Below are 23,405 nucleotides of genomic sequence, written 5' to 3'. Positions count from 1 at the left end.
CAAACTGCAGTGTGGCTGCAACATTCAGGTTAGAGGCTGCCAGCCAGGGCTGCACAATCGGTGTTTGAAAGACTTAGAAAATTGAGATATGGTTCTGTAAGGCTGCAGGGTAGAGCTTTAGACAGCCTCCCCACTAAGCCACCAGCAGGCCTGATCACTGGTTTAGTCGGACAGTGCACAAATTTGCATTTACCATATTTACTAAAAAGCTGCAAGAACAGGGAAAGTGCAGCTGTCCCTTCCACAGGGATCTTGGGACACATTCTGGGAAAAGCAGTGTCGGGACAACTCACTAAAAGGCAGTTCTGTCCTTCTGAATCTGGGACTGTTGGCAAGTATGTACTCAATACTGGATATAATTATCAAAGCCTTCAAAAAAGGTGTTCCAAGACAATCCTAAATATGTATAGTACAGGCTAAAAATGTGCCCCATCTGTTATTAGTTTCAAGACAGTTAAAGTTCATATACAAATTAATAAATATATATTTTTCAAAAACTTCAAAAATGTTTTTTAAAAAAATTACAATAAATGTAGCACAAACCACAAAATCTGCCTCACTTGTCAATAGTTTCAAAATGGGTAAAGCTTACATCTCATTCATATGGATTGTCCATATTATTAGCTGTGTTAGACACATATGGTGCTTCCAGCCTCTGTCTCTTTCTGAGCCATCTGTTACAAGAACATGTTAAAGGGTACACAGAATCCTCAGTCAAGCTTTGTTTTACTCATGTACTTGGATAAGCATACTTTGTAATGTCACTACTAATAATAACATTGTAAAACGTTAGAGTTGATTTAATAACTGGGCAAATGGTAGTGGTATGCAGTAATAAGATGGATATCATGACATCACTACCCTACATCTCCACCTTGTTCAATTAGAGATTGCCATGTGTTCATAACAAAAAATACAAGGTGTTTTGTGAATTGCGTCAATGCCAAGCAACCGACCCACTGTGATCAGTGTGCAGAAGGGAAGCTGCTCGGTACATGACCCAGAAGATTGCCTGTAGTAGCACCCACTACCAGAGAGATTGTCACCTTCCACAGTGGTCCATCAGGTATAAGATATGCGTGCTTGCATTGGTCCAAGCTGGAGCAATGTAACTATGCAATAAAGATCATACCTAGACTTTATCTTTCAATAAGACAATGCAAGAATAATAGTAATAAGGAAAGTTCAATACCCTAACAACCAATCAGATTTCTGCACAGGCTATGTACAGCACTGCGATTATATCACTGCTACTTTTACAAGGTAATTTTTGGATTTGTAAAGATATATGGTGCACACAAAAAGGATTTATATCCTTAGTGACAATTGTGGAATATGATTACGTGAAAGTGTATATTCCCCTGGAGTTCATCTTTAAGAATTTTGTAGAGATCTTGTCCAGTGTGCTAAACAAATGCTGGTTTCAAGATTAAGTAGGAACATATAAGCTCATACAACCCACTGTGCATGGGGGGTGGGGGTGCTAGGGAGTAATGGTTATTTTAGTTTGAGGATTTTCATGATGAATGGCTGTCAGACAGATGTAGTAGAAAGATTTGTAGACATCACAGACCTGTCTTTTAATACCTTGTAGATTGTATTCTTTTATTCTTGCAGCAATTGTTGGTATTAGAACCTGTGGGTGTTCCATCACACATCTTTTAGATCAGGACTCTGTCAGTATTCAGGGGAAGAGCAGATGAGTGGTTGTATCTCATGTTGAGAAAGGTAGTGAAATCATGGAGCTTTGCCACCTATTTTCACTGAGTATGGCCAATTGAGAGCGGCAGGGTAGTACAACAATGCTTGACACATACCTTAATCAGCAGGATTCACTATGCAATGACAAGACAGTCATCTTGACAGATTTTGAATTTTCTTTCTACAATAAAAGAACAGAGTTGTATATTACTAGTAGAGCATTTTTGTAGAAATATATTATCCTTCTTATCATACACAGAATAACTTTCTTATTATATGAAGAAAGCATCTCAAAGCCTTTCAAGTGACTCTGTTGCAAAAACAAAAGTAAACAAAAGCACCCTGCAGAAAATTCCACTAAAGATTATTGAAAAAAAAAAGCACCCTGCAAAAGAAGGCGAATAATATGCACACTGTAAGGGCATAACAGTAGGGAGGTGGAACCATAGTGCTAGGCCATAGACTAGGCTTGCTGAAAACTCTTTGGCCTCTGTAGTTGTGTATCCTCCTTCCCTTTCAACCTGCCGCTGCAGCCAAAAATATCCTATTTGAAAAGCCCAAAACACTCACCTTAATTAATGGTCACATGATGCACTGGATCTCAAACTTTCACTTTTTTTTTACTGTTGGTTGATAGCGGCCATCTTCAGGTTCTCACATCACTATCTGGGTGACAGAGACCTTTCAAATTAGCTGTCCAGTGGTGGGTTCCTCCCAGGATGCAGAAGAGTGCAGCATCAAAATCATCTCACAACGAGGGCACCAGTTTTCACAGGCATAGGTTTAGATTCCAGCCTCCTGGAAGCGGAGCCAACAAGGACATGTTAAACAAAAGCATTAGAAAATTGGTTCTTCAACCCCTAGTCAAACACATGAGGCTAGTGCATATAACCTAAAACATACTTGCAAATGTTACACTTGCAATATGGTGGTTTTTATAACCCTCCCAACTGCCCCTCTTCTTCCCCTCTTAAGCTACAAAGGCAGCCAGATGGGGTTGCAAATATGGCAAAAATTATACCCCTGTCACATTTGGTGTTGAAACTACTCTGCAACCATGTGTAATGCTAGCAGTTGCAGCATGGTGGTGTAGCATTTACATGGTTAAAACAGGCAAGTTGGTGGGTTTTGCGTTTCTGGTGGCCTGGCTTACCATAGCCAAAGCATGGAGGCAACCATCACTTAATTATGCTGAGGTTAAGCAGAAGATTTTGGGAACTATGGTACATGAAAAGCTAACCTCCATACTTAGAGACACTCACGTAACATATCTGAAGATCTGGGGCCCATGGTGGATTACAACGAACCTTTACGCATAGATTGGTCTCTGCTGTCATTGTGATTAGCCACTGCGCTGGTAGAGTACAGCTAATGGTTGGATCTTACGAGTCCCCACCCTCCTTTTACGGCTCATACGGTGAAATTCATATAAATTGTGCTTGAGAAATTGCCATAGGGCCATACACCTCACATTTACTCTCAAGCATAGTAAGCCTATGGCTCTTCCTGTCAACATGTTTTACATGCTTACAGATACAGTATGTATCAGTTGTTTTTTGGAATGTTATTATCCTTTATTGTTGTCATTCTTCTACATTATTCTAGTTTGTACAACTGTTCTCTGCATTCTGCCTTGAAAAGCAATAAATACTTTGTGAAATAAAACAGGCGGTGAGGAGACAACATCAAACACCTCTGAAAATTTTTATTTTAAAATTGGACATTTGAGTCTATACAAGAAAAGGCAGCTCAAAGCGTAACACTAATAGCAACCAATCAGATTTAATTGTATGCAGTCCTAAAAATATGAGATGGTTTTGGATGGGATGCTTCTCATTGTATTTTCATGGTGAATAAGCGTGAATGTGTTATCAAATCAAATTAGATCACAAAGCATATTTTTTTTTTATTAATTTGCTGAGTCCTTGTTATCGTAGCTCACGGGGTTAAAACAAACGAGGGACACTGTTGTTAGGCGGCCATGTTCTGTCACCGATGTACATCCTGACATTGTTAATTATGAGAAATTAAAATGCAGAAAAGAACAGATTGTACCTTTCTTACTCGAGAGCATAACGAAGCTTTGGCACAGGGAATTTTTTTCATTAAAGCACTTCCCAAAAGGGCTGTTGTGCACAGCTCTCTGAATATAATTTATAAACTTGCGGGGACCCTGCAGGAATCAGGGGAGATAGAATTCAGCCGAGATTGACTGCGTTACTTCCACCGCCTGGGTAAAATGATGCCGGCTGGTTGGAAATCACCTAGCCGGTGACATTTGGAAAGCAGGATTTATTAATTTGCATGTAGTCATGTTACAAGCTTTGAAATATGGCTTTAAATACATTATGTACAGATATTGCTCTGTCAGTGGCCTGCGTGTCATTCCATAATACATGGTGCTGTAAACATGTAGCATAGATTAAATATTGTAATTGTACTGCGGCCTGTATTTCCTAGAAACAGCTGCAGGGCATAAAGGACATTTTTCTGTCTCAGATTGCGTCGCCTTTCTCTACACGATTAGAATTTTTTTCCTTTTCGTTTTTTTTTATCCAGCCTTGAAAATGAACAGAGTGAGACTCTCAGGGAACCTTATAGGTTAAAGTGATTAACTTACATAATTGTTGAAATAAGGAGTAGTAGATTCTGCAAGTGGAATTACCTGCTACATTTTAGAAAGCAGAATATGCACAAAGCAGTCTATAGCTAATGGAGCTTGCACAGAGTAAAATTAGCTTCTTCAATTGTCACTCTGTACATGGTACATTGAATTCGCAATAAAGTGAGTTTATTCACCCATGGAACACCTTTTCACAGACACTAACATCTGTTTTAACCTTTTTTACATTGGCCTAAAAGCTTACTAGCAGTCCGTGCCTTAACAAATGTCAGGGATTGCTGTGTGTGTGGCAATTTGATCGAACAAAAAAATTACCTTGATGTGATTACTGTATATATATATACGATGTTGGTTATTACCATACCTTACCTGTCAATCTCCAAGGTGAAGTTAGAATATTACATTCCAGGCTTTCAAAGCTTAAAGCAAATCTAAAGGAAATATTTTTTAAAAAATTACAAACATTATACTTACCTGCTCTGTACAATGACTTTGCACAGAGCATCCCTGATCCTCTTTTTTTTTGGTGGGGTCCTGGCTCCCCCCCAGCATAATGCCCCCGATAGCCTTTTGCTATGAGGGCACTTGAGCAGGCTTGCTCCTGAGCTGTGCTGTTGTGTGCTCATTCACACATGGAGCGCAGCTCAGCCCCACTCTCTCCTCATTGACTCATTGGCTGTGATTGACAGTAGCAGGCACCAATGGCTCCTGCTGCTTTGTGAGCTAATTAGGAGAGAGACCCGGGAGAGCCGCTGTGCTCATGCACATCACTGGATCAAGATGGGGCTTTGGTAAGTATATGGGGGGGAACTGCACCCAGAAGGTTTAAAGGTAATGCATCAAGTTAAAAAGCCTTGAGCCTTTAGAACCATCTGAAGTTAGAAGCTGATAGGCACAGATGCATCAGATTCTACACACTTCAGTTTTATTAAATCAGCCTCTAAGTGTAACTAAAACAAAAACCATTAAAAAATCAGCACAATGGCATGATGTGTCCATTGTTCTTATGCCACTTCTGTCAGTAGAAATTTTTCTTCTTCCATGCCTCCCCCCCAACCCCACCGTCATATTCTTCTGATGTGTTGGGGTTTGATAAATCTAAGGGGCTGTCAAAGGTTCTCATCATGAAAACAGGACTATGCCCACCCTTTCTTCCAGGCTCCTTCATTCATAGATGCTGTACTATAGCCTCTATGAATGACATGTCTATGATTGGAGGAGAAAGACCTATCAATCTTCCACCCGTACTCCATTCAAAGATCCTGTTTCATTCATAAAAGCTGTAGTGCAGCTTCTATGAATGAAGGAGCTGGGCAGAAAGGGTGTGCATAGTCAGGCATCCTTGATGATAGCTTTTGACAGCACCTTAGTTGTATTAACCCCCACTGTACCAGAAGAATGCAATTGAGTTGTTAAGGACAAAAAAGAATGTCTACTGAAAAAAAAGGAATCAGGAACGCATCCTATTGACTGGAAGTTATGTCCCTTGTGCTGATTTTTCAGTTTTCTCTTGGGAGGGATTTCCTCTCACTTGATGTTTTGGCTATGGACAGAAAGTAAAGGGAAATCTCTCTAATGGGACACAGATGACAAAAAAACTGATGGGCTATAATTCTCCCTTACTGTATCCAAAAAGGAAAGAGAACAGGTTTGCCTTTTAGTTTTACTTTAATAGTTCTATTTTAAAAATACATTTAACGATGTATTGATAATTGCAGAGCCACTTTGATTTGTATGTTTTATATTTCAAACTTCATCTGCATGTAACAATTGCATGTGTCTTGTACTTATAGAGAGCAGTGAGGAATGAATGACTTAACGATTGTTGTTACTTACATTACTTGATAGATTCCAGATAATCTCTGCCAATCTACCCAATATCTATTGAGAAGAAATTGTCTATCCCAATTATAACTGGATTTAACCACTTCCTTACTGGGCCAATTCTAACATTTCACTCATATATGTAAAAATATATTTTTTTTTATAGAAAATTACTTAGAACCCCCCAAAATTATTTATTTTTTTAGCAGAGGACCTAGAGAATAAAATAGTGGTTGCTGCACTTTTTTATGTCACATGGTATCTGTGCAGCGATTTTTCAAACACAATTTTTTGGGAAAAAATACACTTTAATGATTTATAAAAAAAACCCACATTATAGATACCCTCCTTGTCATGAAATAATATACTAAAACACCCAATTGATATAGTTTTTTAGTAGTGCTAATTAAATAATGATAAATAATAAAATATGAAGTGAATACCAAAAAATATTTGTGACACAAAATAAAAACAAAAAACAAATACAAACAAAAAACAAACTGCCCGTGATTAATGTGATAAAAATCAATTCAAATTAAAGGTGATCCACAGTCAATGAAAACACATAATAAAGTGATCCAAAGTCCATAAAATCAATTCTTCTCCTTCACCGTGTGCTATATACTGACCAAGTGCTTCTTAGGAATCCCCCACATGGATGTAAACTTACCACAGATATTTGCCTTCCACTCTCATGGTTGGCAAAAAAGCTTCCTGGGATACTTTTCCCATTTAAAGATGACTTATAAATTGCGTGAGACAAAGATTCCACTGCATCCAGATAGACCATGTAAAACAAACAAAAAACGCTCCAATGGTGTAGTATGAACAACCAGATTCTTTAATTAAATGAATTGACCTTACTCATAAAAAACTGATAAAATAAGCCTAAATGCTGTATCCATTGATAGGCCTGAAGTGAACATAGACCAGGTTCTCTCACCACCTCTGGTTTGTTGGTAACTGACACTGTCATGTCACTTCCGGTCACGGTCCACGTCACTTCCAACCGTTAAGCCCTGATGTGTTTCATCACTTCTGACTTACTCATAGGGGTCCTCCTTGTCATGCTTTTAATTTGTGCACGCATGTGGAACGATGCCAAACTACGCTACTTAAAAATCTCCATAGGTGACAGTTTAAAAATTTCTACAGGTTATCAGTTTAGAGTTACAGAGGGGATCTAGTGCTAGAATTATTACTCTCGCTCTGATGTTCGCAGCAATACCTCACATGTGTGCTTTGAACACCATTTACATATGTGGGCGTGATTTACACATGCGTTCACCACTGTACGGGAGCACGGGGGAAGCTTTAATTTTTTTTTTGTTATTTATTTAATTACATTTTTTATTTTTACACTGTCCCTTTAAATACATGTTTTGATCACTTTTATTCATATCACAAGGAACGTAAACATCCCTTGTGATAGAAATAAGCAGTGAAAGGTCCTCTTATGAAGAGATCTAGGGTTAAAAAGAACTCACATCCATCCTCTACAATGTAAGCATTAGATAAAAAAAAAAATCATTGATCTAATGCTTTAGGAAAAAATGGCCTTGTTTACATTAGGCCGGAAATGGGTTCTTGGGCTCACTGATCCTCCAGCAAAGCCTGAAAACCACCAGAAAGTGATGGGGGGTGGGGGGAGCCCGATGTTTCTAAAAGTGATCTAATGGTGAATCCATCGCTCAGGCCACTTTTAGGTGAAAGGGAATCGCCGGCTAAAAAAAAAAATACCGAGGTTTTGGCACATTGCTGCAGCCACAGCCATAGCCCCAATAATTCACTTCCAGCTGAGAACGTACATTTACTATGGCCTGGTTGGGAAGTGGTTTTAAAAAACAAATCACACCTATTTTGCTAAGCCAATCCACTGCTTGTTTATAATCTGTGACAATTCAGGTATATAAAAAAGTTTGAAAAGATTTGTTGTCAAATGAGCAGCAACCTAACCAGCTGTCATTTTCATGAATGGTTTCAGAGTTCTTGGGTATTGATCACCAATTATTCAGATACTCAGCTTTTAGAAATGCTATGTGCTTGCATAGCACGTGTAAACGTGTATAAAGATGAACTGTAATTTTTTTCTGTGGCAGTCTAAAATTGGGTAATTTACAGTCATATTATGAAGTAACTGTATTAAAGATAAGAAAAACTATTATTGCCTTTTTTATTGTATAGGTAAATTTAGTTCTTTGTGGCTCCTCTGTACTCAGTGGAGTAGTTCTTGATTACTTCTGGCTGCTCTGGGTCTCACAGACTGTGGGTTTGATTGCTCTCCCTGCCTTCTGGAGGCTTCTGGAATATAGAGCAAGGCAGATCTCAGTCTTAATATTTATTGTGCCCTAGCCAATCCCTGGGGAAGTGTGCCCAGAAGGTGGTTGGAGAGGCATATAAATAAGCTGTGATTTGGAGCATTCAGGCTCTTAAACTTGTTGGAGAGAATCCACCCGTTTGGCTGGAGGGTGTCCACCCCCACCTGCAGCAACAGCTTACTTGAGTTCAGCTTTCTTGCATCGAGGTCCCTTCTCTGGCAGAGCTGGGGGGGGGGGCTATTTCCCAGGATCCTTTTTTGGAGCTAGTCAGTGAACCTTCATCTGGAATCTGTTCTGGAGAGCTCACTGAAAAGTGTCCGGTGGTCGTTAGAAGGAGTCTCAGTGTCCTGTGGCATTGTGAGCATTAACTTCTCCCTCACTGAAGAGTTTCAGGTGGATACTGGAAGGAAGTATCCAGTGAACCTGTGACATTGTGAGTACAGACCTGATCCCAGGGATTTTGTGACTATGTGCTGTACCTTGGAGTAGAGAAATAGTAATATTCCTGAATGGGATTGCTCCTGCAAAGAGATTCAGTCCTACTATTGGTACTGGCTCGTACATAGAGACTGATCCGAGAGACTTACTAAAAGTAAAGTGTCCTCTTGCCGAGACTTCTGGAGTATCCCATATTGCTATGCTCTAATCATGGGAGAGAACTGGTTAAATTACAGTTGCTTCTTTGGGGGTAGTACTACAACTGATTGTAGTCATTTTTTACTGTATATATGGGTTTTGGTTACTGAAGTACATAAATATCAGTGCATTGCTGTAGATGAGCTTGTGAACAAAGTTGACAGTCTCACAACACACTTTCAACAGCTGTAGTCATTCACATAAGTACAGTTTTCTCACTTACTGTAGGCTTGAGTAAGGTGTGATAAAATGAGAAGTGAAGCCTAAGGTGTGACTCTTCAACTTCAGTAATACATGTTGTTGTTTTACCTGCATTTGTACTTGATTTCTATCTGTTGGTATATGTGTGTGTTTACAAGGATACAATTTTATTATTTTAATATCAAAATAAAACATTTTCTTTTTAGTTTTAGTGGCAGCAAAGGGTTAAACTTTTATCACATTATTTTTGCTGTCTGTGTTTCTTTGGGAAGATTTCCCTTTTCTTTCTATCCTTGGGATACAACAGGATGTAAGAGGTAATTCCTCTAAAGTGAGGGGAAATCGCAGGAACAGCTATTACCCTTGGATTTGGGTTAATGCCACCTAATGTTTGGATGACAATTCTGAAATTTCGGATTTTCCATCAACTTCTGTCTCAGTGACGATCATCACCAAGAGAAATAGGTTGAATATTCCCAGTAGGGACACAGATAGGGGCTCTAATCCTTCTCTAAACCTTCTTTATCCAAAATCAAGTTATACCCACACATTCAGAGCAGAAAATGAAATTGTTGATGATTTATCAGAGGAAGTGCAATCACTGCTAGACTTTGTTGTAGAAAGCCCAGCATGTTTGTAAATTGAGTGTCCCCAATGCCCTTAGTAATAAATGTTTGATTTTAAAAATATATGTTTAAATTGAAGTCCATTTGAAACATTAGGATATAAACTTTCAACAAAATTAAATCTGACCAGAAACCATTATACTTCAACTTTGATGGTTTTAAACATTAGATAAATATTGCTATTGCTTTGACAGCAAGCTTTATATCCCTGTTTCTTTGAGTACACAGTGCTGTAGAGTTTGTTGGACTTGTTAGCTTGTCTTTAGAGATAAGATTATCACTTCTCTGAACCTTCTCTCCCCTTTCTGAGGACAAGTTAATACACAGGGCACTGATAAGTTCCAGACAAGTCTGAGATAAAGTAAAAGCAATACACAGTTGAGGTTTCAATCCGAGCATAATGGTTTCAAAAATTGTAATGGTATTTATATTTTAAGAGTAAGTTATTTGAGCTGGCTTTCCCAGCTCTATTCTTGGCAGGATATCATTCTCTAGGGTTCCACCTTAGAGTTCTCAGCATTCAGCACTTCCAAATAATGTATCACGCAATGAGAAATGCACAGTGCTTAACCCATTCCATGAGGTCAGGAAACAACAGACTTCTATGAGGCAGGACTGGTGAAGTAATAAATGAATAAACTACAGTAAAGATATGTGCTATGTGTGCTAGTACTAAGAGTGTGTTCACACACATGCATGTGTTTTACGTGTTTTGCATTAATAAGTCCTTTCATTTTTAATGGACTGCAATGCATCAAAGATCTTGTATGCCACAATTTTCTTAACACACCAGTACACTATGCTCAGATAAACAGAAGGGATACTTTATTGTCACCAGCAGAAAGCAGCAATGTTTCGAGGCCAAGAAAGGCGTCTTCCCCACACAGTAGTCACTGCTGCCTGAGGAGGAGGCTCTTAGTGGCTACTGCTGTCTGAAGAAGAGGCACTTGGTGGTCAATGCTGCCCAAGGAGGAGGCCCTTAGTGGTCACTGTTGCCTGAGGAGGAGGCTCTTAGTGGTCACGACCGTCTGAAGAAGAGGCCCTTAGTGGTCACTGCTGCTCAAGGAAAATGCCCTTAGTGGTAACTGCTGTCTGAGGAGGAGTCCCTTTGTGGTCACTGCTGCCTGAGGAGGAGGCCCTTAGTAGTCACTGCTGTCTGAAGAAGAGGTCCTTAGTGGTCACTGCTGCCTGAGGAAGAGGCCCTTAGTAATCACTGCTTTCTGATGAAGAGGCCCTTAGTAATCACTGCTTTCTGAGGAAGAGACCCTTAGTAATCACTGCTTTCTGAGGAAGAGACCCTTAGTGGTCACTGCTGCCTAAAGAAGAGGCCCTTAGTGGCCACTGCTGTCTAAGAAAGAAGCCTTTAGAGGTCACTGCTGCTGGAAGATGAGGCCCCTAATGGTAACTGCTTTCAGTTCATGACATTAAAGTGTCCTGTCTGTTTATCTTAACATGCTGCTGGTGATATCTTGGACTGGATTTATGCTTTTTCGGTGCCATTTTATCATAGCTCCCTCCTATGACTCTGTCTTATTGCTCTATGTATTGTGCTGGACTCTTTGTATTTATACACTATAGTACAGGTGTTGCTGTTCATGTGTGGTAACACATAGTAAAACCTGCTTTATAGTGCGTAAATTAACCTTGCAGGTGTGAACAGGTCCCGAGGCCACAACAATTATGAATCAAGTTAAATCTGCAGACCAGTAAGATTTTACACTTGAAACATCCACCTTATTAATGAATGTTATATTGGGGAGAAGTTTACTAAAGTAAACCTGTGGTGACTTTAAACATGATAAACTCATATTTCTGCAGAAGGTTTCAAGTGTAAATCCTAACCGGCTTGCATCCCAGAATGCAATGCCTTATGTTTAAGTGACATAATGACAGGCCTGGACTTATGTTCCAAAATGTTAAAGACTTTTCTGTAATGGTGCAGGGGGAAATTGCCAGGTAAAACCTTCCATTGCTGACCTACCATTTTGAAAATGCTAGTTGCCTGACAAGTATTTTTCAAAAAATGCTCTGTGGTTATGTCATATAGGCACTTCAAATAATTGATTTAGCAGGGTTCTTGAACTGTCATTATTGTATTTTATCAGATAAACATTTAGTAATTATCATAGAATCACTACACACTCCCTCAGAAAATTTGTGTGTTGTAAATTTGGCAGCTGTGTTGGAAGCATCCAACAAATGTTGTTTACATTTTTCAAATTTCCATTCATTTTAGTATTTTATCACTTGTATTTGTGAACACTTACGAAATTTTGGGTTGTATGTTATATGGGACGAGCGCACTGACATTTCTCTAGTGCCCAGGGTTGCCAGTATTGTTAGTCATTTGGCAGCAGCAGCAACCCACAATCCAGCTGGCAGTGTTAAAGGTACCAAGGAAGGATGAAAGGTGAATTGCAGTGAAGGGGCAAAATAAATATTTGTTTTATGCTTAGTGTCTACTATTTGTTTAGCTCCACATTCCATGTATTTATCAGCCACTCCAATGTTCCTGTCCAATTATTTATTTGCCAGTTTACATGTACTCCCTAATGTATTCTCTAATCAGATATGTCTTTTAGCCCAATTAGACTCACAGGGGGTACAGGTTGCCTTCTGCATGGCCTTGATTTTCATTCTGAGACAGTATTTTGGAGCCTAAATACCCTTCTATGTCATTCTTAGCAGGTTTCAGAATCCAATGTGTAAAAATAAAGCTCAGTTCAATCATTGTTTTTCTTAAACTTACTGCTTTCCTGACCACACGTACAGGAGCTAGAGAGGGATGCTGCATAGTTAATAATAAATTAAAAGAACGCCAAACTTTGGGCACAAAATCTTTCTAATATTTTCCTAAATAGTCACAAAGGAAATACATCCACATTGTAAGCACCAAATGCCTTTGCAAAATAAGTTATTACCTTGTGCTGTTTATAGCCTGTGTTGTGGTAGGGGCCCATCAGGCCCATGCACTACAACCTACCTGCAGAAAACTACAAAGCAGGTGGATACAAGACCAGTCACCCTGCATAAGTAGAGAAAGCAGCAGTGACTGGTCTTCATTACAGTATGGAGTCCTGCATTATGTCCAACAGCACAGTAAGGACCTATGTCAACATGCTTTTGTTCAGGACAGAACTGTTTTTCTTCCCATACTTTGGGAATGCAGAAGCAGGTTGGTGCAGCTTAGAAGAAGGTCAAATATGTAGGTCAGAAAATGAACTGAAGGTTCAATGTGCCTGTCAGTGAATTGTGTATGATCTCAGAAGCTTCTCAAACCAATCTCAAATTCTAGCAGAATGCAGCTATATGCAAGCCCTAAGACTGGCCATAGAAGGACAGAAGACTCCCCAAGACATTCTGACTTAGCACTGATTCACATGGGCCTCCTGAATTTGTTTTATTTAAACAGGAGAAATTGATCTGGGAAGTATAAAGGTTCATTACACACTGTGAAAAACAAGCATACAGTATCATTGTAAATGGGAGTGACACATGTTTGCGTACCTGTCAATGGCAGCTTTTGGCTGTATGCTAGAAACCAAACATCTGAGCATTTACATGCGTACGAGATATATATGTGCTCCTGGATGCAGACAGTTTGCATCCACTTACCCACATACAGCTGTAGCCTGTCATTGATTTGTACAGGCAGCTGCTCATATTTAACATTGAATGGCTCTTTGTGGCTGTGTGAATGGGCCCCAAGTCCCCATTCACATTTTGAAATGAGGCCATTAGCGATCAAATGCTGGAAACCCAGCGGAAGGTTTCTGGTGATTATCTGTGGGCCTAAGCTCAAGCAGCGATTACCTGCAAATGATCAGCCCTAAATGGAGACTGACTGTGTTAGCAACTACATGTGAGTGGCTGCAATTAGCTGCTATGACTGTCAGCCTCCCATTGCTTTCAATGGGGCTTCCACTCACAGCTAATCACTGAAACCTCTGCCGGTCTACCACGTCTATTGGTTAATGGTCCCATTGGCAAGTGTGAATGGGGCCTTAGACTTCCCTTATCAGTTTCTAATGCATTTAAATACAACAAATGCAGGAGGTCCATGTGGTTGAGGGCTTAAGCGCAGCTCTAATGTTTTTTGGATAGCATCAGCAGTGTTCTGGTTTCACTTGTTACTGGGAATTGCTCTTTCAGATTTAGGGAATAAATCATTATACCCAGGCTACAATAACCTCATGCCAAACATGCTTGCTGAAATTTTCCTTTAGAGGAAACTTTTATTGAGTGATTAGGGATGCTGCCATTACTGACCTCTCCTTCTGAAAATGACAGTTACCTGTCTGTCATTCTGATATAGTCACTACCATGGAACAAGTATGTGGATCAGGAATTCTGACTTCACTCCGGCATTCTTCATGTATGCCAAAAAGAACAACATCCTGTGCTCCAGGTGAATGTTCCAGCTATGAAGGGCCTTGGATCTTCAACCACTCAAGTTTTGCCAATACTTTTCAGCCCCCTGACTACTGGGAAAGCCCAACAGAAACACCAGAAAGACAAAAACAGAGGGTGCACCAGTCTTGCACATTATCTTTGTAGATCCTTTTATTGAATTATTTATTTTAAGGATCTCACATTTCGAGGGGGGTCCCCTCTTCTTTAGAGCCAAGTCTAAGGCAGCAGTGACCACTAAGAGCCTCTTCCAGCATGACCTGGTCCACTGAGCAAATCCAAACCATGGGAAGCCACTTAGAATGGCTGATGCATTTTGAGGGGGGCCCTCACTCCCTCAGAGACAAGGAAGAGGGAACCCACCATGAAACACATCAGCTATTCTAAGTGTGTCTTCCCATGATTGGAATTCGCGCAGTGGACCAGGTCATCCAGAACACTGAATATTGATGAGCTTAAGTTTGTATGCTGTTTGTGAGTATACATCCATTTTATCATTTCAAAAAAAGGATCTACAAAGGTAATGCACAAGACTGCTGCACCCTCTGTTTTTGTCTTTCTAGTAATTCTTCAAGCATGGATCTTTTAGATCAATGACCTAGAAAGGGTGAAAGCCAAAGACAGCAAGGCAACTAGCACTTTCAGAAGAAAGAATTAAGCCCTCACAATTTTCTCAGTAAATACTCCCTTTAAAAACCTCTGAAAGCAGCACAAACTAGTATAGTAAAGATCATGTTTTTGCTAGTTTTTGAAGTGTCAGGGCATAATCCATAAAGAATTCACAATTAAACTGTTCATTGTTCAGTAGTAATAACAAAGAAATCAGCTAGCTATTCTCTTAGCGGTGATGTACTCATTACACAATCTCCCAAGGACTGAATGTGACTTTGCATATTGAACTATAATCATTATTTCCCAGCAAGGAGCAAGGCTGGTTAACATCTTGCTTTAACAACTCGCATGCTATAATTTAGCGTTGGCATATCTTAACTTATTTCAATAAGACACACATATAGTAGTCTGTAGCATAAGAGGTTTTCATCTACAATGCAGATCACTTCTTGGTGGTGTCTGAAGAGAATGCTAACGTTTCCTCATTAGCTCCCCATAAGACAGAGTCCTGTGTCACAGCTGATAGAGCCCTTATGAGCTTTTTAGCCGAATGACTGATACATCCCTCGTTATGTCAGATCTAAGGGCATTACTGGCATCTCCCTTTATTCGCTGTCTAACACCATCAATCGAGCAGCTGCCATGCACCCATGATCAGGCTGATTATTAAAATGTGCTCAGGAGCCTGCCGACACCAATTTTCCCTCATCTAAAGAGGCCAATGGAAAACGGCTCAAGCCAAGTAGACAGCTTTGCTCAAGGAATATTTACTATAGGGCACAGCAGGTGATGTGAAAAAAGTAAGTTTGATATCAGTCTGACATTAGGTGCCTACATAGGTCTTCTGATGTACTGCTCAGCCATCCATACTCCCTGCGTCTTTTCTTATTTATTTATTTAATAAATGGTTGAAACTGTTCAGAGGCTCACTGCAGGATTTTACAGAATCCTGCAGGTGATGACATGGCAGAGGTCATGAAAATATAAGTCTTTATTTATTTTTATTTCAGACACTTATATAGTGCTATCAGTTTGCGCAGTGCTTTTTACATATATATTGTACATTCACATCAGTCCCTAACCGTCAAGGGGCGTACAGTTCAAAGTCCCTAACTCACATTCACATACTAGGGCCAATTTAGACAGCAGCCAATTAACTTACCAGCATGTCTTTGGAGTGTGGAAGGAAACTGGAGTACCTGGAGGAAACCCACGCAGGCACAGGGAGAACATGCAAACTCCAGGCAGGTGGTGCCGTGGTTGGGATTTGAACCAACAACCCTAGTACTGCTAGGTGGAAGTGCCAACCATTTAGCCAGTGTGCTGCCCTTAAAGAGGACCAGTCATGAAACATTCAATAAAAATGGAATTTAACAAATATACTCAACATAATAGTAACAATACGGTATAAACAAAATAAGAGTAAAAGTGGAATTTACATAGTGAAGTGAAAATAAATATTGTGCATTACCTTGTTTATACTTGCAGTTTGAGTTGCCGTTGTGGCATAGTGGCACGAGTTCTTAGGTGTTAAAACAGACAACAACATAATGCATCCTCACCGTCTGCCAAACACCCTCTGAAGGGTGCTCCGCCGCAGCTTGCTGTTCAGAAAGTTTGAAATTTGCCATAGCTAATTTTGTAAAGCGCTGTGCAAACTGTTGGCGCTATATAAATCCTGTATAATAATATAATAATAATAGCTGAGTTCTCCTTGAAGTATTAGTTCTGTCAAGGTGACCCAAAGACATCAGGACTCTCTGTGTTACTGACTCATAAGAATTATTAGGAATCGGAGCCCTGACTTTACTCTGATTATTCTAGGTTGGCATCTCAAAATATTAAAGCCTGGGACAGCCAGGAGACCATCATTTTCAAAAGGAAGGCTGCAGTGGCAGCCTCCATTTTTTAAATAAATAATTTGTTTCTTTTTTCAATGATTAGGAATGAAAAAGTAATATTTAGTAATATATTAAATACATAAAATAGTATTTTTAGATGAAAAGTAAATCATTGCTTATTAAAGAATATGTAAACCCAACATTTCATTTAACTGATATGTGCCTGCTGTACCATGGTCTTGTATAAAAAATAAACTTTAGGAAGGTATATGTAGAAGTATCCTGTTCTCTTTGGATTTTTTTGTATCTACTTTTTAAATCCCTGGTGTTCCTGTCAGTCCCTCTGCTTTCCTATTAAAAACAAGGTACGAGAGCACAGCGTGGTCAGTTTTCTAGATGTGCTGGAAACTCATCCTGCTCTCCAATGATCAGACTTGTCCTGACCCTCTCCCCCACACAGTCTTTCATTGGGAAGATCAGTGTACTGATGTTTTTCCTCCTCTATGTAGCTGAACAGAGGGTATAAGATCACATTAAAAAAAAGGAATAAAAGGAATTTTTTATGTGATATATATATATATATACACACAAACGTTTTCCCTTTTATTTCTACTCTAAACTGAGTGGGTGGTTTTAAAAGGCAAAGACTGTTTAGGTATTTTTTTCTATCCCTCCTATTGTAGTTTTTAAATGCCTTGCTTTTGAAGACTTTTATGTACTTGGATCACCAACCTTACATGTGGTGTGGGTGGGGTGCAAACCCCACGGGTGCTTGCCTTTTGAGGGTTGCTGTGAAGAATTACTCACCCCCTTTCTGTGTATGCCAAGGTAACCAGCAGAAACATAGTAATGTATCACATTGTATTGTTTTGTATATATATATATATACATAGATGACATGTAGCCATACCCTGTCATGATGTGCTTTGTTTATTATGTGTATATGCTTTACCTAGAAGGATCTATCTTTAACCCCATACTGGCTTCTGAGGTAGAAACGCATTGAGTCATAAAAGAGAGATTTTGTGATATGTAATACTGACAAAATATAAGGGGTAGTTATGCATTATGTATAATAATTTTAGATGACACATGTTTGGCTTCTGTATCTTATACTGTTTGTATGTGATATGCTCAGACATGCTTTATAGTATGTTTCTTTTAATGAGGATATAATAATAATAAAAATGAGAGTATGTATTTAAACGATTTGTTTGCTGTGCCATCCATTTAACAGTATCAGAAAACACTTACAATCCCAGCACATGTTGGGAATGCTAACTGTCACAATTGCTTGTGCTCTCAACCAAACTGTCAAACCATCAAATGGCTGGTGTCATAACGGATCACATGTGCAGCATCATGGCAGTTGAAGATTAAACGGGTGAGATGGCTGCTTCCTTGGCTCAAAACGATAGTAGAGTTTCGTTTTGCTTTAAAAGATTAGCTCGATAGAGTCAGAATATTCCTTTCATGATGAGAGAGAGGTAGATAGATAGATAGATAGATAGATAGATAGAATTACTGAAAACCTTGTTAAATGAGAGACCTGCATATTGGATAATATACCGCCTGAACCTCACACCGCCTGAACCTCACACCGTCTTCTCTCCCACTCAGTGCCCTACTGCCATTGATTATCGCAAGTGATGGTCATGTATGTTGCATTGCTTGTACTTATCAGAGAAGCTCAATGTAATCTGCAGACATGCCCGCTGTTTATATAGGTACATTCCTCACAATTCATTCCTATTATCAATTACAAGTACTTCAACTGACAATCTATTATTCCTAGAATCCCAGTAACACTTAACACCTCTGGTTAAAACTTTATTAGTAATTGTTAACACCATAAGCATGAAAGGAAAATCTCAACAAGGCAGATGGAAAGATCTGCTTGAAGAGAGGATCAGAAAAGCATTGCTATTCAGCTGGCCTAAATCCGTTAATCTGATGTTATTATTAGTGATAAGGCGAAGCAACCAAGATAAAATTGTACTATGTGTAAATGTCATTTAAATAGAACTCTTATATTTTCCAGTCAAGTCGGCAAGCTTCATTTTAAATCTTGAACGCTTTATTTGTAAATGCATGAGCAGGAGACAAGAATTACCTAAATGTGTTTCTGCCCTGTCAGCTTAGTACTATTGATTAATTTGTCAGTGCGGCCTGTAACTTCTTTATTAAAGCTGATCCATCCCTTAACATCCAGTTAAACAGAAGAAATTGCCATTTTATGGGTTGAACTTTTCTTTAGACCAGAGGTCTTCAACCTTTTACTTCTTAGGAGACACTTAATCAAGTGGTGGTGAACCATAGGAACTATGAAAAAATATCAAAAAGTAATTGTGTCAGTTGTAGTGTTGACTATTCAAACTATTCTAATCTTATTGTTGCCTTCCTCTGTTTTACATAATCTAAATAGCAAATATTGGGGTCAGTTCTTTCATTGTATTAGAAGATATCATTTTGTAAGAGAACTATCTCATCCAACGTTCAAGGGAGAACCACCAGATTAAAAGAGGCTGCATTATTGCTATGTCACAAGAGACCATTAACTACTGTTCCCATATTACATGTAACTAGAACTTAACATGCTGAATGATAATCAGGCCTTTCCTAAAGATGCATTTTGTCAAGTAAATAGAAAATAAGTCCCAATCCTAAATTTCATGAACCATTTTTTTTACTGGTTTCACATTGCTGGTAAACCACAGATATCTAAATTGGACTCTAGCTCTGACAACTTGTTGAAAGGCAGCTAAGAAGTACAATTACAGGTAGCTAATGGGAAATGTCATGAGTTAGGAGCTTTTTTTAAAGATACACAAAACCATCAGATTATTGACCCTGAATGCTGACAGTTTTGGCAGGATCGGGATCAGTTTTCAGACCATTGCATTGTCACAGGGTATAGGTGTTTTATTAGCTGGCTAAAAAATTACATTGTGTTAAGCAGGGAAATTGCTAAGCATAACCATGCACATTTGTGTATTGATTAAAAAAATAGAACCTTGGTTCATAGAAGCACATTAGACTACAATCTATGGCCAGGTGTGTATTCTATGCATGTTAGAAATGTTAGAAATGCCATTTACCAGGGTAGTTGCTATTTTTTAAAAAAAGAGCAGGGCATTTACATATAGAAAACAAAAAAAAAAAGGTTTTGACATATAAGGTGATCTCTTGCAATCTTTTACATATATAAAACTCTAGACAATCAGATGGTTCTTGTACGTCCATCTGCCTGCTTCAGGGGTGGACTGACCATTTGGAAACTTTGGCACTGCCCGAGGGCCCGGGGTCAGTAGGGGGCCCCATGAAATGCCCCTGGTACCTTTTTCATAGACTTTTTTGAGTTTGGGCAAGGACACAGGGGCCCCATGATCCCCTATTGCCCGGGGGGTCAGTAGGGGGCCCCATGAGATGCCCTTGGTACCTTTTTCATAGGCTTTTTTGCGTTTGGGCAAGGACACAAGGACCTCATGATCCCCTATTGCCCGGGGGGCCCATGAGTTGTCAGTCCACCCCTGGCCTGCTTTATTAAAGCCCAACTATAATCTCTTAAAAAAATAACTGCATTTACAGATTTTTGCATGCCTTCATAAGTGCTGGTTCCTCCATGCAGGCAGCGTGTACAGCTGGACCATGAAATGTGCATGATCCATGTGTAGTATAGCACCTAAAAGGGACATTTTTAACAAGACATACATGCCTACTCTAGCTCTTCTAGGGCAAACATCCCAATCATAACCATCTATCCCTTCTGTGGTCTGCATTCTAGAAAGCAGCTTTTTCTTGAAGAAAATTGCAGGTTCTTAAAAATGTAATCAAAGGATGTTATAGATCTCAAACCCCAGAGATTAAGGTGTACAAGTATTTTTTGTATACACTATAAGTGCGAGTGAAAGTGGAACTTCAGGCAAACTTTTTTTTTCTAGTTTTGATTAGAGTAGGAAAGGCTTAGAACTTCCATTGGGTTTTGGTTGCTGGCAATGTCTCTATTAAAAATTGCCCTTCATACCTGTCCTAGTGACCGTGTTCCGATTCTTCATCATTCTAACCAAACCTAAGAAAAAAAAGTGGTCCATTTGTACACATATAAAAGTCAATGTTGGCGGAGACAAAATCAAGGCAGAAGGTTCCATGTTACTTTTGCTTCTAGGTCTGGCACCTGTGTATAGTATCCCAAAAATTTTGTATTTATTTCTTAGAATGTATGCTATCAAAACCATACACAGTGGAGATGAGGTAAGACTTTTTGCCAATAACTGAAAAAAAGCAATATTTTGAGTGCTGACTTGGGCGGAATGTTATAATTACCAGGTGGCCCATTTGGGGTTCATCTGAATGGCTGCATTACTCTCTTTTCTCTGTTTGAACATGTTAAACACTGAGTTACTATGTGCTGTGACATCTTTTCATATGTGTGTTATGAGAATAGCTTCAGTTGGTAGAGCTTTAAGGACTCAGTCATTTACTTTCTTTTGCTTTTTTAATAGCTTTTCTTGCTAATTTTATTAACCTCCTTGGCGGTATGATTCTTTCCGATTTTTTGTGCTGAAAGCGGTACCATTTTTTTGCATGGAAATATGTAGTTTTTTATTGTAGGCTGTAATTTTTAGGAATAACTCACTGAAATCTGTACGAACAAGAGTCTAGTAAACATCCCGGGTAGGATAAAATTTGAAACACGATATCATAAATTATAATTTAATAAATAATCATAAAAAATAATAATATAATAATAATAAATTTAATTCAATAATATAATCAAACCAAAAACACTGAAATTTGAAATACAGAGGCAAATTCGCACATCGCTGAGCAAAGTCGCAAAATCGTTTTCAGTGTCTGATGATGAATTTCCCCACGAATCATTATCACTCAATTCTGCAAGTGGTTCTGATTTACTATCGCTGTTCTAAAGCTTTTGACGTAAAGGGACGCTTTTTGGACGCCATGGACTTTTCTAAGTTTCCAGGCAGAAAGAACATTCAAAATGCAGGCAGGGCACAGGACAAAGCAGTAGGGACAAAATATATGTGAAATGCATTGAAAAAGCAATGACAGCAAAAATGACATTTTTAAAAAAAATTCTAATTTCCCGCCGGTTCTGGCGCCCGTACGTCCCGACGTCACAGGGACCGGAACACAGAAGCCAGGTGCCGGCATCGGCTGGAGGAGATGGCCGGGGATGGGGGGATGCTGCAGGGGACACATCGCGGGAGCGAAGGACAAGGTAAGTGCTACAGGGACCCCCAGAGCAGCGCCGCATGGTAAGCCCGAGTGTAGCTCGGGGTTACTGCTTTTGGTATAGAAATTTTACCCCGAGCTACACTCGGGATTACCACTAAGGAGGTTAAAAGAGTACATAAAACAAATTGATGCAGGGGTTTGCAAAAAAAAAAAAGATTGTTAGTTCTGGCCATACTCATCAGGTCCTTGTCTGTCTCCTACAGACTATCCTCTCACAAATGCTTAGATGATACACTTAGCAGCCCCTTGCTGCTCTGGCTCCCACCTCTCTCCTTGGTGTAGCTTCTCTGAGCAAAGACCTCGCCTTTGTGCCTGGCTGGAGCCCAGAACCATGGTCTTTACAAAAAGCCCAGCACACACCTGCCCAATCAGTGTGCCGGAGGTTCTCAAAACACGGACCCATGATTGGAGATTTCATCCTTCCAAGATCTCTACGAAATCTCCAGGCTCCAGATCCCAAACCAGGTTTTACCAACCAATGAAGAAACTGAAAAGTTTGTTTTCTCTATATGGCACAAGTTCCCTGGAGCTCCTCAACCTGCCTAGATGAGAATCCTGGGTCATAACCTCTTTTTACACTGTGGCAGGGCACAGTACTGCTACAGTGTGTATGTGTCTTTTTCCTTCCCTTTTTTTTTCTCTCAAAACAATATATAGCTGTATGTATTTGTTTGTACATGTGTAAGCATGTGTATGTATAACTTCTTGCTAATGCTTAATCATGGCTTAATGGAGATAAAAGCAATAAACTCACAGCCGTTAATTGCCTCGGAATATGAGAAACACTCCAATCTCTGTGTGGTATAACACTGCTCATTTCAATGGCTTTAGGGAAGTATAATTTCCCTCTAAAGTAGCTAGTTGTTAATATGCAAGTTAGCAGAAAAACACATTTTTTCCAGTCTCCTAAATATCCTATATGTAAAATCATTCCCAAGCAGGAACTTAATCTGAAATTATTTTACAGTCTCTTTCTACATGAGCTTTCATCATACCCACCTTAAAATCATCACTCTGTGAAATATGAGTTTCTCTGTTTAAATAAAAGGCCGTGGAAAAGCTGCGGCGGAGGAGAGTGTCGCTGGAATACTAAGTGCGACTTACCACGTATTGTGAACTCTCAGTGACCCCTTTTGAAATAAGTAGTTTTGAGTCAGCTCGCACGGGTAAGTAATCAAGATTATTTTGAAAATTAAACATGAAAGCGTTCAAAACATGATAACTTAGGTAAAGGGCATGTTCTCCATCTTCGGTACAGCGTGGAAAGCAAAACATCAAGGCAATGACAAAATTAATTCCCCACAGGGTTTCCTTCTTGTGTTCGGTATAAATATATATGAGATGAAATGTTGAC

General features: G+C 39.3%; 1 protein-coding gene across 1 annotated transcript in view; it reads left to right on the top strand.

Annotated features, from left to right (window-relative positions):
• Positions 1 to 23,405, top strand: part of AFF2 (ALF transcription elongation factor 2) — a 759,231-nt gene that overhangs the window by 127,360 nt on the left and 608,466 nt on the right. The gene's annotated exons all lie outside the window — the stretch shown is intronic.

The sequence above is a fragment of the Staurois parvus genome, unplaced genomic scaffold, assembly GCF_062004578.1.
Source record: "Staurois parvus isolate SC_StPar_1 unplaced genomic scaffold, SC_StPar_1.0 ptg000361l, whole genome shotgun sequence".
NCBI lineage: Eukaryota > Metazoa > Chordata > Amphibia > Anura > Ranidae > Staurois > Staurois parvus.
The sequence above is the reverse complement of the archived record's forward strand: the minus strand, read 5'-3'. Positions and strand labels throughout refer to the sequence as shown.